The sequence below is a fragment of the Schistocerca cancellata genome, chromosome 5, assembly GCF_023864275.1.
Source record: "Schistocerca cancellata isolate TAMUIC-IGC-003103 chromosome 5, iqSchCanc2.1, whole genome shotgun sequence".
Lineage (NCBI taxonomy): Eukaryota > Metazoa > Arthropoda > Insecta > Orthoptera > Acrididae > Schistocerca > Schistocerca cancellata.
The window spans coordinates 87,749,464-87,765,243 of record NC_064630.1 but is presented as its reverse complement, the minus strand read 5'-3'; positions in this window follow the sequence as shown (position 1 = coordinate 87,765,243).

The window sequence follows — 15,780 nt, the reverse complement described above, 5'->3', positions numbered from 1 at the left end:
CTTTCACAGACATCACACGACTTAATTCGTTCATTTACCTTCTTACTGACACTACCAGCAATCACTACTACATTATTCAATTTATCCAAACATTTCTTTGGGCCACTATGCCCCAATGCTAAATGAAAATAGTCTATGACATCAGTATCAAACTGGTGTAGCCAACATACTCTCCATTCCTCAGTGACTAAATCATTCCTCCTATATAAAATGCCATTAAAGATTTTGTAAAATTTCTTAATTTGAGGATACTGCACACTGTCAAAATTTACCTTCACAGATTTCCATGTGGGATCCTCATTCTGATGGTATCTCATGTTTTTACATATTTGCTCAATTTCCCTTTTTCCTGAAACCTCTTTCATATACCTTATCTGAAAAGTACCCTCTTCACCATTTTCATCGGGCACTTCAATCATACCATTAGGCAATCGAGATAAAGCATCTGCCACGTAATTCTCAGTACCCTTAACATAGCAAATCTCTTAATCAAACTGTTGCAGGTACAAAGCCCAACGAGTTAGCCTGCCATTAAGTAAACGACAATCTTTAAGAAAAGTTAAAGCTTTGTGGACAGTATGTATGATGAGCTTATGGCCCCACAGATAATTCCTGGATTTCTTTAACCCCTATATAATGGCTAAACCCTCCTTTTCCGATATAGTGTAGTTTCTCTCGTATTTTGTTAGGGTTCTACTTGCAAACGCGATAGTCCTGTGTTCGATTACTTTGCCATCACAGATTTCTTGGAAAACGTCTATACCAATTCCATAAGCACTACCGTCAGTACTCATGTGGAAAGGTTCTGACAGTATGGGGTGATGCAAAATATTGTCATTCAGAAGTTCACTTTTTAAATTTTCAAAATCTCTCATGCACCCTTCAGTCCACACAAAGGCACTATTTTTCTTAAGTAGATTGTTCAAATCAGGACTATTAAAAACTTGCCCCTTGACGAACTTTCTACAGAACACACATAAACCTAAAAATGCTTTCAACTGTTTTCTGTTTCTAGGAGCTGGACACCCTGCTATTGCACTTAACTTTTCCGGGTCCTTGCCAATACCGGTCGTAGTAATAATGTCCCCCAGAAACTTTATTTCCGACTTCACGAATTCACATTTCTTCCACTTAAGTGTCATGCTCCCTTCATGTAGAGCAACAAAAACTTTCTGCCATAATTCACAATGATCTTGCCATTCTTCAGTAGCAATCAGTAAATCATCTACATAAATGGTTAGCCGGGATCTCAATTCTCTCCCTAATACAAAGTCCAGTGCCCTAATAAATACTGCCACCGAAGTGCTAAGCCCAAATGGTACTACTTTATACTGATAGCATTTCCCGGCAAATAGAAAAGCGGTATATTTACGGGATTCTTTACTCAAAGGAATTTGCCAGTATCCGGCGGTCATGTCCAGACTGGTTAAATACTTCACATTATAAAATTTTTGAAGCATTTCATCCAGATTTTCAGGTCTGCCTATTTCCTTTTTTACAATTTTGTTCTAAGTCCTGGCGTCAATAACTACTCTTACTCCCACATCCCTTTTATTCACGATGATAAGGGGACTATTCTATTCGCTGCTACTCCGTTCGAGTACACCCCGTTCTATCATTTTATCTATTTCCACTTGAACAGCCTGCCTCCTTGATGTGGGTACCGAAAACGGTCTTACAAAGAAAGGTTTATGCTCTATTGTCCCAATCTGGTATTCAAAATTCTTAATTAGGCAAGGTTTGTCCGAAAATACGGTGCTATTACTTTCTAAAATATCAAGCAATTCTGTTTTCTGATCAGGAGATATCTCATTCAAATTTTCCACAATTTCTTTAAAATCATGCCCCTGCCTATCACTCTCATCTATTAATATCTTGACATGCTACATTTCATACATGTTTGTCAAACCATCATTCCCTTGGTCGATCTCCAACAATAAAGAACCAATTTCTGAATCGACCACCTTCCCATTTTCCTCAAATTTTATTTCCAAAGTCGTAGATGCATTATTAATTTTGACCACTTCCTGGCTGCAATCAGTAATAACTTTTTCTTTATTTAGCCAATCTATACCCAGACTCATTTCAGTACTCATGTCTGGCACAACCAAAAAATCGTGTTCAAACTTTTGTCCTTTTATACTAAATTCAACCAAAATCTGGTTCTTTACTGGCTTGCTAGTCTTGCCAGTAGCACCAACAATTTTTACACCCGTCACTGACATAATTACTAGTCCAGGCTTATCACAGATGTGTTCGAAAAACGACTGGGAGATTGCACTTATCTTAGATCCAGTATCAAGAAGTACTTGCAATTTCACATTATAAATTTCAACTGGTATTACCGTTTGTTTAACCGTCAAATGCTTTTCATTGTTGTGATCTTCCCTAAGCAAATCCGGGTCGACGATAACATCGTCCCAAGATATGCTTTTGACATTCACATCACCTATATCTGGCGGTTTCTTTGGTTCCGGGAGTTCAAAGTCATTAATTACTTGAACTCTTTGTAACATTGACACTAAGTCGTCCGGTGGTTACTTTTTTCTGTGTTCAGTCTCAACATCTGGGTTTTGTTTTCAAACTTCGTCATCACTAGGTACAATATCGCAATTAGCAGTATTCCCATTATTTTCACTAGTACAGAAATACTCGTCATCTGAACTATCATCAGAATTCGACCATTCTGGATCGCTTTCAGGTTCTAACATAAAAGCTTTTCTGATACAGGCACTAAGTTCTTCCTCTGCATCGTCGTCAGACTTTGATTTTAACTCAATATCCTCTTTTGACAAAACGACCTCATTATCAGCTTTACTCACATCCACTGTTACTTCATATTTAGTGTAATCCTCGTGGACTTCAGTTACTCTTAGGTAATTACCTGCTCCTTCCCCACGGTGCCTTTCGGTAGCAGCTTGTACTATTGGCTGATTGTTAACAGAAGTTACTTCCTCATCAATGCTTAGGATTTCATCCTCCAATTCCTTTCTATCTTTAACCATCGTCCTATCGGCAGCACACTTACTTTGCTCGGCGCTATTTATTCTCCCCTCTTTAAATTTGGGCCACGTCACCTTATCAATGTCCCTACTATCTCCTTTTTCACTCATTAACCTCCTTGCCTCATACTGCTTCTTAAAATCCTCCCACTCACATTGCTTGAGGCCCTTGTACAGATCGTCGATCTGCACACACCAATCAGTTACTTCTGCTGATTCATTCTCGCCATTTACTTCATTGCTAACACCTCTCTGTGTATCCACTGTTCCATCTATTATTTCCTTCGCCATGGAATTACCACTCGTAATGTCTTTACCAGCTCTTACGGCAATGTTCGTACCTAATGCTGCCGTATTGCTAGCGGCTTCTCTCTGAACAGCTGTTCTGCTAGGCTGGGCCGTTGCCCTCTGATCCTCCACTCGCCTCTTAACATGTATCGCTCTGCACGGCGAAGATGAGTCATCTGCACTCGCACCTGACGCTTGTTTCGCAACAACACGTTGCGTCGTTCCACGCCTGTCTGTAACCTGTCTCATAACTTTACTGTCAGTCCGGTAACTTTTCTTAAATCGGGGCCGGTATGTTCTGTCCGCTTCCGTTTGGCCCGCAACGTTTGCGGAAATCAGTTTCCCGCGTCGTTATTATTTTGCGCGGTGTTCCCTCTACCGTGGCCTAGATCGTTCCCTCTTCCTCTTCCTCTGCCTCTACCCCTCTGTATCACGTTGACGCGAAACCCATCGCCGTTATTTCTCTCGTCATTATTGCGATTATTTCTGTTACCAAAATTCTGATAATTGGCACGACTTTTGCGCCAGTGGCCTTCGTCTTCGACCCTTTCGAGAAACGCTTGGAAGCTGCAATGATTGCTTCCCACGTATCTCTTCGAATCTTCTGGAAGCTTTTGATATAGCTCCCATATGATTTCAGAATCGGAACTTCTCCCTCTTAAATGTGTCAACGTTCGGTACCAATATTCGCAGAAATCTTTCAAAGAATTCCTGCCCTGTTATCATGAAGTTTGGCCATGATAAACTCGCGCCACAAATGATCCTGTTTTTGTTCGGACCAATATTCTTCCGTAAACTTTTGCTTAAACTCTTCGAACATCATTAGTTTGGTATTCAAGTTAATTCCCCAGCGCTTAGCGTCACCTGCTAAGGCGCTAATTACTACGTTTATTTTCTCCTGACCAGACAAGTGTTCAGGAAACATCCTCTCACAATTTTTGATGAAATCTAACGGATGCCATCCGTTATGTTTTTTGGCGGGATCGAAGCGCTCCTCACCTTCCAACAGCTTCGTAAGTGGCGTGCCATTACAGACAACACCAGGCCTATCTTTGATTTTACTCTCGAGATCGAAAATTTTGCCTTGAATTTTCGGTGTATTTTGTTCACACTTTTGTACACATCCGGTAACTTTTTCGCCTAAATCTCTTTCAGTGTCTGAGACTGCCTTTTTCAACTGTGAGATTCCGTGTTGACATTCGTTTACAATCTCAGTTTTGAGACCGAAAACTTTTTCCTCTACTTTTGTTTCAACTAGAGGCTCTACTTCCTCTTGGATATAGAGAATTTCAACGTCAAACCTACTGTTAATGTTGTCAATTTCCCCCTGCATAGTATTCATATTTTTATTAATGGCGTCAATTTCAGACTTCATTGTATTTACTACAGAGCTTAAATTACCCACTTTTTGTTCTACTTGTTCTATTTGTTTACTAATTTTAATTCCTTGTTCTTCGACCTGTGCTTTAAGCTGATCATTCTGTGTTTTGAGCTGATTACTTTGTGTTTTGAGCTGCTGATCAACGTGTTTTTTAAGCTGATCATTCTGTGTTTTGAGCTACTCACTCTGTCCTGCAATTTGTTTGGTTAATCGTTCAAATAAGTCGTTCATGCTTAAAATTTTCACACTGTTTTGTTCTACGGAATCGGTGTATTCCGATCCTATTTCAAAATTTTCTTTCTGTTCTTTCTTTATCTGTGGTGAATCAAACATGTCAGTGGATTCGTTCACGTACCCACTATCATCTACAAAGTCATCCTCTACTTCCTGTTTTATTCCTTGCTGTGTTCTAGGCAATCTCGACATTTCAATCTGTTCGTTAACGTGTTCGTGGTATTGTATGTACGCCAATTGTCTACCGCTAACGCCATCTGTTATCTGGCCGCGTAAACTCCTGTTATTGCCAGCCGCATTTTCCATTACGCTCGTCCCATCTACTGTGTCTACATTCCTGTCCATACTGAACGCAAATTACACCTCACTACCGTACTTGACGTTCACTGCTATTAACTTTACTGAATAATATTCAGTGCCACTGAACATCCACTGTTCGGTATTCACATTAATTTGTGACCGACAACAACTGGATGTCCTATCACGGTCGCCACTTGTAACGTGCGCGCGGGGCACACGATACTCCTTAAAGCCTGTACTATGGTATGTTGACGGGCTTCACCTTATGAGAAAGGATTTTCGTATAGATATTGACCGCGTGTACCTGAATGGAGGCAAATCAGACTTACACCCACTGTGTTTACTACAAAACAGTCTATTGATCTGATTAAAATCGGGCATAGGTTACCCTAGAAATAGCACGTTCGAATCACACACACACACAATGTCAATTTTGTTAAAAATAAAACACTGATAAATTTTGGTTTTTATTTCGACTTTAACTTTGCTGGACAAATCAGTTTAGAACACTTCAGAATTCAAATGAATAAAAAAGGGGGGGGGGACCCTGAAACTGTTATGATCACTGTATAAAAAAATTGATTACTGAAATCAATATGCACTCAAGATTTCCAAAATATGAGTTACTACTCTTTTTATCTTATTTCCTGCTTATTTAAATACCTTTATATCTGTCTCAAAAGAATTAAACTTCATTACTAAATCAATCTCTAGTTTCAATCTGCAGTTCATAACCAATAGATTGTGGTCAGAATCCACATCTGCCCCAGGAAATGTCTTACAATTTAAAACCTGGTTCCTAAATCTCTGTCTTGCCATTATATAATCTATCTGATACCTTTTAGCATCTCCAGGATTCTTCCAGGAATACAACCTTCTTTTATGATTCTTGAACCAAGAGTTGGCTATGATTAAGTTATGCTCTGTGCAAAATTCTACAAGGTGGCTTCCTCTTCCATTCCTTCCCCCCAATCCATATTCACCTACTATGTTTCCTTCTCTCCCTTTTCCTACTGACGAATTCCAGTCACCCATGACTATTAAATTTTCGTCTCCCTTCACTACCTGAATAATTTCTTTTATCTCGTCATACATTTCTTCAATTTCTTCATCATCTGCAGAGGTAGTTGGCATATAAACTTGTACTACTGTAGTAGGCATGGGCTTTGTGTCTATCTTGGCCACAATAATGCGTTCACTATGCTGTTTGTAGTAGCTAACCCGCACTCCTATTTTTTTATTCATTATTAAACCTACTCCTGCATTACCCCTATTTGATTTTGTATTTATAACCCTGTAATCACCTGACCAAAAGTATTGTTCCTCCTGCCACCGAACTTCACTAATTCCCACTATATCTAACTTTAACCTATCCATTTCCCTTTTTAAATTTTCTAACCTACCTGCCCGATTAAGGGATCTGACATTCCACGCTCCGATCCGTAGAACGCCAGTTTTCTTTCTCCTGATAACGACGTCCTCCTGAGTAGTCCCCGCCCGGAGATCCGAATGGGGGACTATTTTACCTCCGGAATATTTTACCCAAGAGGACGCCATCATCATTTAATCATACAGTAGAGCTGCATGTCCTCGGGAAAAATTACGGCTGTAGTTTCCCCTTGCTTTCAGCCGTTCGCAGTACCAGCACAGCGAGGCTGTTTTGGTTAATGTTACAAGGCCAGATCAGTCAATCATCCAGACTGTTGCCCCTGCAACTACTGAAAAGGCTGCTGCCCCTCTTCAGGAACCACACGTTTGTCTGGCTTCTTAACAGATACCCCTCCGTTGTGGTTGCACCTACGGTACGGCCATCTGTATCGCTGAGGCACGCAAGCCTCCCCACCAATGGCAAGGTCCATGGTTCATGGGTTATAACTGCAGCCTCCTCGCTCCAGAACGTGTTGCTCATACCAATGTCAAACTCCAACTACTACTGCTGAGCCCGTTATGCCGTGCCGCGCCCATGTGCATTTTCCCGAGCTCGCCTGCCATCCACCTTTTACCGCTCCCTTTCAGATAGGGTATTCACCCGAGGTTTTGCATTCTACATATCCTAATACATTGCCTACGTATGGACCAGACGCACAGTTACAATTTTAAACATGTTACAACAGTTTCAACATTTGTTACACTCCAATTCTATTACAATATTGTTTGAAATTTGACATAAACATTTATATTCACATTGAAAATTATTTACAGTTTCCTTAACATAATGACATAAAACAAAAAAGAAATGAAATCAGAACATCAATTACACTAATTTATCGAAAAATCAGATGAAAAAAATTATTTATATGTACAATAGTACAGCGTTGTTGTTGTTACAACCTAAATGATCGTTAGGTTGCCGCATCCGCAATGACTTTTTGAAGCTTCTAAGTAACGTTATTTATCCCTTCTGCATCGTTCTGTTGATAGTTTTACAAAGCTATGTCAAACTCATACTCTAGTTGTGGATTCCCTACATGTTCCATATCGACTCCTATCTCATCTTCCTTCATTTCATCACACAATTCCTCCCCCTCGTAGAAGCCGTCGGTGTACTCTTTTCACCTAACCGCATTTCCATTTGCGGTGAACAACGGAATTCCTTTTGTACTCTCAATCTTGACAAGTTTATTTTTAATTTCATTCAAGTTTGTAATAACTTTTCTATATGCTGAAGAAGTCGGTACGACGACAATTCTGCTGATTTCTTCACTACGTTCTTCTTTGCAACAATTTCGCCTTGGCTTCGCTTCACTCCTTATTTACATCATTCCTAAATGACTTACATTGCGGCAATCCTGTCTTTGCCTTGGCATTTTTCTACCTGCTTCTTCTGTTCATCAACTGATTTCTTTTATTACCCAAGGTTTCTTCACAGTTACCACTCTTTTATCCACATCTCGCTATCCAAGTTATTTGATTTTCCATTTCAGAGATGTCTAATCATTCTCAACAGAACTCCCTACTTTGGTATTCATTATCGGAATAACTATGGCCTAAGAGAATTTCAAACTCATCGCATCGTTCCTCAGCACTTCAGAATGCACTTTTCTGCACATTCATTTCACTGGGTGATTCTCTTAAACTTCAGCCTGCTGTTCATAATTACTGAACTGTGATCTAAGTCTATATCTGCACCTGGGTGCGTCTTACAATCCGATATCTGATTTCGAAATCTCAGTCTCACCATGATGTAATCCATTCAGAATATTCATATGTCGTCAGGTCGTTTCCAAGAGTAGCTCCCTCTCTAGTGATTTTTGAGCGGTGAATTCGCTTATACCAGCTGAAATTTACTGCAGATTATCATTACTCTTTCGCCTCTCGCTGTCGGGCGTGGGTGGCACTTGGATGGGTGACCATCCAGCCACCATGCGCTGTTGCCATTTTTCGGGGTGCACTCAGCCTCGTGATGCCAAATGAGGAGCTACTCGACCGAATAGTAGCGGCTCCAGTCAAAGACAACCATCATAACGACCGGGAGAGCGGTGTGCTGACCACATGTCCCTCCTATCTGCATCCTCAACTGAGGATGACACGGCGGTCGGATGGTCCCGAAGACGGAGTGCTGCGTGCAAATTTATAATATGTTCGTTGTCCTTACAGACTTCCTCTGTCTGTTCATATTCTGTTTGTGACGTCACCATATGTACCTGGTATGTTGTTGGCACTGGCTTCCTGCTGATTTTAGTGAGAACAGTCCTACTGCGCAGTTATCCACAGGAATGCACTTTCTGCCTTCCCTTCCTATCCGTGACGAATCCTACCCCCGTTGCACCATTTTTGCTGTTGTTGATACGTCTGACCAGAAATTCTAATTTTTTCCTATTTTCCTTCATTTACATTCATTATATCCAGGCTAATCCTTTACATTTCCCTTGTCATGTTTTCTAACTTCCCTACCACATTGAGACTTCTGACATTCCACTCTCGGTTTCGTAGAACGTTACACTCTCGTTGCTTATTCAGTCATATTCTCAGGGTTAGCACCCCCTTGATAGTCCTCTCCCGGAGATTCTAACTGGGGACTAAGGCCGTGTCCTACGTGAGCGACAGAAGCGAGTGACAGCTCGCGACAGCTTGAGGAGAGAAAACACAACCGCAGGTGTAGTTACGGAGGTGTCCTACGTGAGCGACATCTGTGTCGCTGCCTGTCTCCTGCTGCAACTGGCGACGTTTGAATTCAAACGTGTTTGAATCTTGTCGCTGCAGCACGTGCGACACAGAGCGACAGCCACGTGTCTTCTTGGCAAAGCAGTGGAGCGGACGCGACGGCAGCTATGATTTACTTAACATCCGATTTTAAGAAATTCTTTTCGGTGAAAAAAATGTGATTCTTCCGCAACCTATAGCTTGATACCCTTAAATAATAAAGGTCAGAATTTATTTTCGTTATTCGTCATAGTTACTGTGCTGCACGAAATTGAGTACATGGCTGCACGAAACTTTTAAGAATTTGGAGAGGTAAAATCACATTGTGTAGACTTTCCGTGTAATTCATTTAAGGCCTTACATTACTGCATATGAAATGTAACCAATATATCTAAATTGTATTTAAAGTTGAGACCGGAATGATATCTCTTTTCATTCTTGAGATATTGGTTGTTATATCCGCGGACGGGTCGCTCGCGGTGCGTCCGAACCTTTCCTGCGCTTCGGGAATCAAGTGGTCCTAAAAATCGTCATCTCTCATAAAAGGTTCAAGATATCGAAACGGCAAATTTTGAAAATGGAAGGACTATTTTATCACACGAGTAACAGTCGATACGTTTTTGTAAACGCGTGAGCGGAGCGAAAACTAGACTCCCTGTAACATACACCATGAGGTTTTGTCCAAATTTTCGTAGCCAATCAAAGGGAGAGAAACAGGTAAACAGGGTATCAAAGTGATCAGCATGAGGTCTAGTTGGCATGAAAATATTTAACTGCTTGAAAGTAATCAGGGTAATGAACGAAAACTTAATTAATAAGCTGAGGAAAAATTGAAATATTTCACGAAAATCTGCTGTAAATGGTCAAAAATGTCATCTGTTCAAGACCTAGCTATTTAGCACATAAAAAGATACATTGGTGTGGTATTTAAATGTCAAAAAGGCTTCCTTCGAATCAAGTACGTTAGGAAGGCAAACAAGGAGTCAGTAAGATCATGCTTTCTGAATAAAAGAATGGAAGAAACCAGTCAAATACTTTATGAAATGATTTGTGTAAAAGAAGTAAGTGGATCAGAGAAACGTTCTACGTGACTTTGAATGATGCTCGAAATCATGAACGGAAAATGAGGTGCACTAAACGTTTCCCTAATATTTTTTATTTCTTACTTTAGACCCTTCATTATACAAAACATTTGACTTTCTTTTCTAAATTTTTGTCATCTTTACTGTTACAGACTATTTAGAGTAATTGAAACGCTTGGCCTTAACACTGACTGCTGATGAATGATGCTCACAACATCAAATATCTGTAAAATTTCATGGTTCTTTGTAATTTATTAGGAATTAAATGTGTGTCATATACTGGGATAGGTGTGAAGATCAAGTTCTTTGGCAATACCTTAAAAATATACTCAGCGATGCAGTGTAAACAGTATGCATAAAACTTAGTATACAGAATTGTAACTGAGTCAGTAAAAATATATGAACGGCCGGGAATCGAACACAGGACCTTTTCTGCACACAAAATTATCAATTGAAGACACTACCCCTATACCACAGCTAGCTGTTATTTGTTGATGTGAATCTATGCAGTCATGTTGGTATTTGGCGTAGATAGTCGTGTAATAGTCATTCTTCCACATTTATTGGCTGTTAAAAGTTCCCGATCATGTAAAAAAAAATCGTATTTAATTTATTCATGAGATAGTCGAATGCTCCTCTGCTCATTCACGTGTATTTGAAGAACTTGTTTGGTGATCTTCGTAGGTGACGATACTTATGAAATTCTCCATGGAGATTGCTCCCTTTGTAAATTTCATGCACAGCATTCCTTTTCGCTTTATTTTCTTAAGTAAACCTAATTCTGTAGCCTCACTCTCCAGCTACCGTATTCTACAGGTTAAGGACGCCGTTTTATAGAAACAGCTGGTTGGCTGTAAGCAGCCATCTTGTAGCGCGACATGGTTGCTCGCACGCAGGACAACCAAGGTTTTTGCCCGATGTTGCTGCTTGTTGCTGGAGTGTTGCGTATCCAGAAATCGCTCGCTCTCGCTCGCTTCTGTCGCTCACGTAGGACACGGCCTAACACGGGACCTTTTCTCAACGGAGAGATATTCATGGAACTTTTCCAGTTATGGACCACATACCTTGTGCCTTTAATGTAGTGTTTCCCGCTGCCTTCTGCATCTTCATGCCATTGACCATTATTGATCCTTTCAGGGCTATTCGCCAACTCAAGAACAAGAGGACACACCCAACTTCTGTCCGCTAGTCCGCCCTCTTTGACAAGGTCGTTCGCAGAACGAGGGGACCTCCTCATACCGAATGTCGTCGGCCACCATTGCTGATTATACAGGGCTATTACAAATGATTGAAGCGATTTCATAAATTCACTGTAGCTCCATTCATTGACATATGGTCACGACACACTACAGATACGTAGAAAAACTCATAAAGTTTTGTTCGGCTGAAGCTGCACTTCAGGTTTCTTCCGCCAGAGCGCTCGAGAGCGCAATGAGACAAAATGGCGACAGGAGCCGAGAAAGCGTATGTCGTGCTTGAAATGCACTCACAATAGTCGGTCATAACAGTGCAACGACACTTCAGGACGAAGTTCAACAAAGATGCACCAACTGCTAACTCCATTCGGTGATGGTATGCGCATTTTAAAGCTTCTGGATGCCTCTGTAAGGGGAAATCAACGGGTCGGCCTGCAGTGAGCGAAGAAACGGTTGAACGCGTGCGGGCAAGTTTCACGCGTATCCCGCGGAAGTCGACGAATAAAGCAAGCAGGGAGCAAAACGTACCACAGTCAACGGTTTGGAAAATCTTACGGAAAAGGCTAAAGCAGAAGCCTTACCGTTTACAATTGCTACAAGCCCTGACACCCGATGACAAAGTCAAACGCTTTGAATTTTCGGCGCGGTTGCGACAGCTCATGGAAGAGGATGCGTTCAGTGCGAAACTTGTTTTCAGTGATGAAGCAACATTTTTTCTTAATGTTGAAGTGAACAGACACAATGTGCGAATCTGGGCGGTAGAGAATCCTCACGCATTCGTGCAGAAAATTCGCAATTCACCAAAAGTTAACGTGTTTTGTGCAATCTCACGGCTTAAAGTTTACGGCCCCTTTTTCTTCTGTGAAAAAAACGTTACGGGACACGTGTATCTGGACGTGCTGGAAAATTGGCTCATGCCACAACTGGAGACCGACAGCGCCGACTTCATCTTTCAACAGGATGGTGCTCCACCGCACTTCCATCATGATGTTCGGCATTTCTTAAACAGGAGATTGGAAAACCGATGGATCGGTCGTGGTGGAGATCATGATCAGCAATTCATGTCATGGCCTCCACGCTCTCCCGACTTACCCCCTTGCGATTTCTTTCTGTGGGGTTATGTGAAAGATTCAGTGTTTAAACCTCCTTTACCAAGATTCGTGCCAGAACTGCGAGCTCGCATCAACGATGCTTTAGAATTCATTGATGGAGACATGCTGCGCCGAGTGTGGGAGGAACTTGATTATCGGCTTGATGTGTGCCGAATCACTAAAGGGGCACATATCGAACATTTGTGAATGCCTAAAAAAATTTTTGAGTTTTTGTATGTGTGTGCAAAGCATTGTGAAAATATCTCAAATAATAAAGTTGGTGTAGAGCTGTGAAATCGCTTCAATCATTTGTAATAACACTGTATTTATTCATAATTTAAGCAGTGACTGCGACCGAATTCAGTACCAGCGGAAAATGATAACCCTAAGTTCAAGAAATTTAATAAATATTATTCACTGTTCCAAACTGAAGTTAGCGGGGAGAAGCACTGATTCTGAGCTGGCACTACTGAGTGAAGAATCCGGATTAAAATCACTTTCCAGACATTGGAATTCAGATGTTCTATCTGTTTACTAAAACCGAATTCTTGAATGCTTCCTTTGAAACAATGAGGTCCGATTTTATTTTCCATTGTTAGTGACCTCTTATTCGCCCGGCGATTAGCAGTATTCTCTATCCATCCTTTCCTCTTCGTCGAGCTTGAGTTTCCTTGTTATCTGTTGTGGGATTGAAGCCGTAAGTCTTACGACTGGTTTGATGTTGCTTTATGCGGTGGTCTATCCTTCTTCTTCTTCGTATTTTTTCTCGGCTTTTATCCCATGTCTTCATGGAGCCGGCATGTTAATCTGGATCTAGGAGTGTTAGGGAGAGAGGGTAGCCGGATGCCCTCTCTGCCGCTCTTCAGGAAGAAAATTCAACAGAGGACCGAGGGCTACAAGGTTTGGAACCTTTATATCTTGTGTTCTTCACGAAATTGCATCACATCGTAATGTTTCGTCGTTTTACAATAAAAACTAGCATGGAACATCAGTATGTCAAACATAAAATACAGTAAATACACTCCTGGAAATTGAAATAAGAACACCGTGAATTCATTGTCCCAGGAAGGGGAAACTTTATTGACACATTCCTGGGGACAGATACATCACATGATCACACTGACAGAACCACAGGCACATAGACACAGGCAACAGAGCACGCACAATGTCGGCACTAGTACAGTGTATATCCACCTTTCGCAGCAATGCAGGCTGCTATTCTCCCATGGAGACGATCGTAGAGATGCTGGATGTAGTCCTGTGGAACGGCTTGCCATGCCATTTCCACCTGGCGCCTCAGTTGGACCAGCGTTCGTGCTGGACGTGCAGACCGCGTGAGACGACGCTTCATCCAGTCCCAAACATGCTCAATGGGGGACAGATCCGGAGATCTTGCTGGCCAGGGAAGTTGACTTACACCTTCTAGAGCACGTTGGGTGGCACGGGATACATGCTGACGTGCATTGTCCTGTTGGAACAGCAAGTTCCCTTGCCGGTCTAGGAATGGTAGAACGATGGTTTCGATGACGGTTTGGATGTACCGTGCACTATTCAGTGTCCCCTCGACGATCACCAGTGGTGTACGGCCAGTGTAGGAGATCGCTCCCCACACCATGATGCCGGGTGTTGGCCCTGTGTGCCTCAGTCGTATGCAGTCCTGATTGTGGCGCTCACCTGCACGGCGCCAAACACGCATACGACCATCATTGGCACCAAGGCAGAAGCGACTCTCATCGCTGAAGACGACACGTCTCCATTCGTCCCTCCATTCACGCCTGTCGCGACACCACTGGACGCGGGCTGCACGATGTTGGGGCGTGAGCGGAAGACGGCCTAACGGTGTGCGGGACCGTAGCCCAGCTTCATGGAGACGGTTGCGAATGGTCCTCGCCGATACCCCAGGAGCAACAGTGTCCCTGATTTGCTGGGAAGTGGCGGTGCGGTCCCCTACGGCACTGCGTAGGATCCTACTGTCTTGGCGTGCATCCGTGCGTCGCTGCGGTCCGGTCCCAGGTCGACGGGCACGTGCACCTTCCGCCGACCACTGGCGACAACATCGATGTACTGTGGAGACCTCACGCCCCACGTGTTGAGCAATTCGGCGGTACGTCCACCCGTCCTCCCGCATGCCCACTATACGCCCTCGCTCAAAGTCCGTCAACTGCACATACGGTTCACGTCCACGCTGTCGCGGCATGCTACCAGTGTTAAAGACTGCGGTGGAGCAACGTATGCCACGGCAAACTGGCTGACACTGACGGCGGCGGTGCACAAATGCTGCGCAGCTAGCGCCATTCGACGGCCAACACCGCGGTTCCTGGTGTGTCCGCTGTGCCGTGCGTGTGATCATTGCTTGTACAGCCCTCTCGCAGTGTCCGGAGCAAGTATGGTGGGTCTGACACACCGGTGTCAATGTGTTCTTTTTTCCATTTCCAGGAGTGTATATAACTTACATCATGTTGTGCTGATGTCCAACTGACGCTCTCGTTCACTTAACACCACAGCAGAAACTCTGAGAAGGCATTTTCATTGTGTATTTAAGCATATATGTCTCAGTTTTACTGTCAATGACACATGCCACGAAGTACGTTAGTAGGGGGTGGACTATGTGAGGAAGACGTAGTTCTTACACTTATTGTATTACCTACTTTTTGTCATGCGGCAATGCCAGTTTATTTTAAGAAATGTAATTTCTAGCAACGATAATGATGGAGGCTGAAGATATGAATTAAAATTTGTGCTATGGCCGGGAGTCGAACCCGGGTCTTTTTACTTATTAGGCAGAAATGCTGCCCATTACACCACCGCAGCACGGTTTTTTTCTTTAATTTAATTGTTTTCTCGTTATTATTCGTTCCATTTGTTCGTGGCGGACGTCCCTTTAAGTTCATCGTTGACCCAATTACTCAGTTTTTTGTTACAGAGCACTAGGGGCAATACTGCTGCACGAACTACCCAGCCGTGCCACAAGTTTTAACTCGTATCTTCAGCCTCCATTATTATTGTAGACACAAATGAGACTTAAATATCTCGGGGAAAATTTAATTATAAGAATTATTAGCA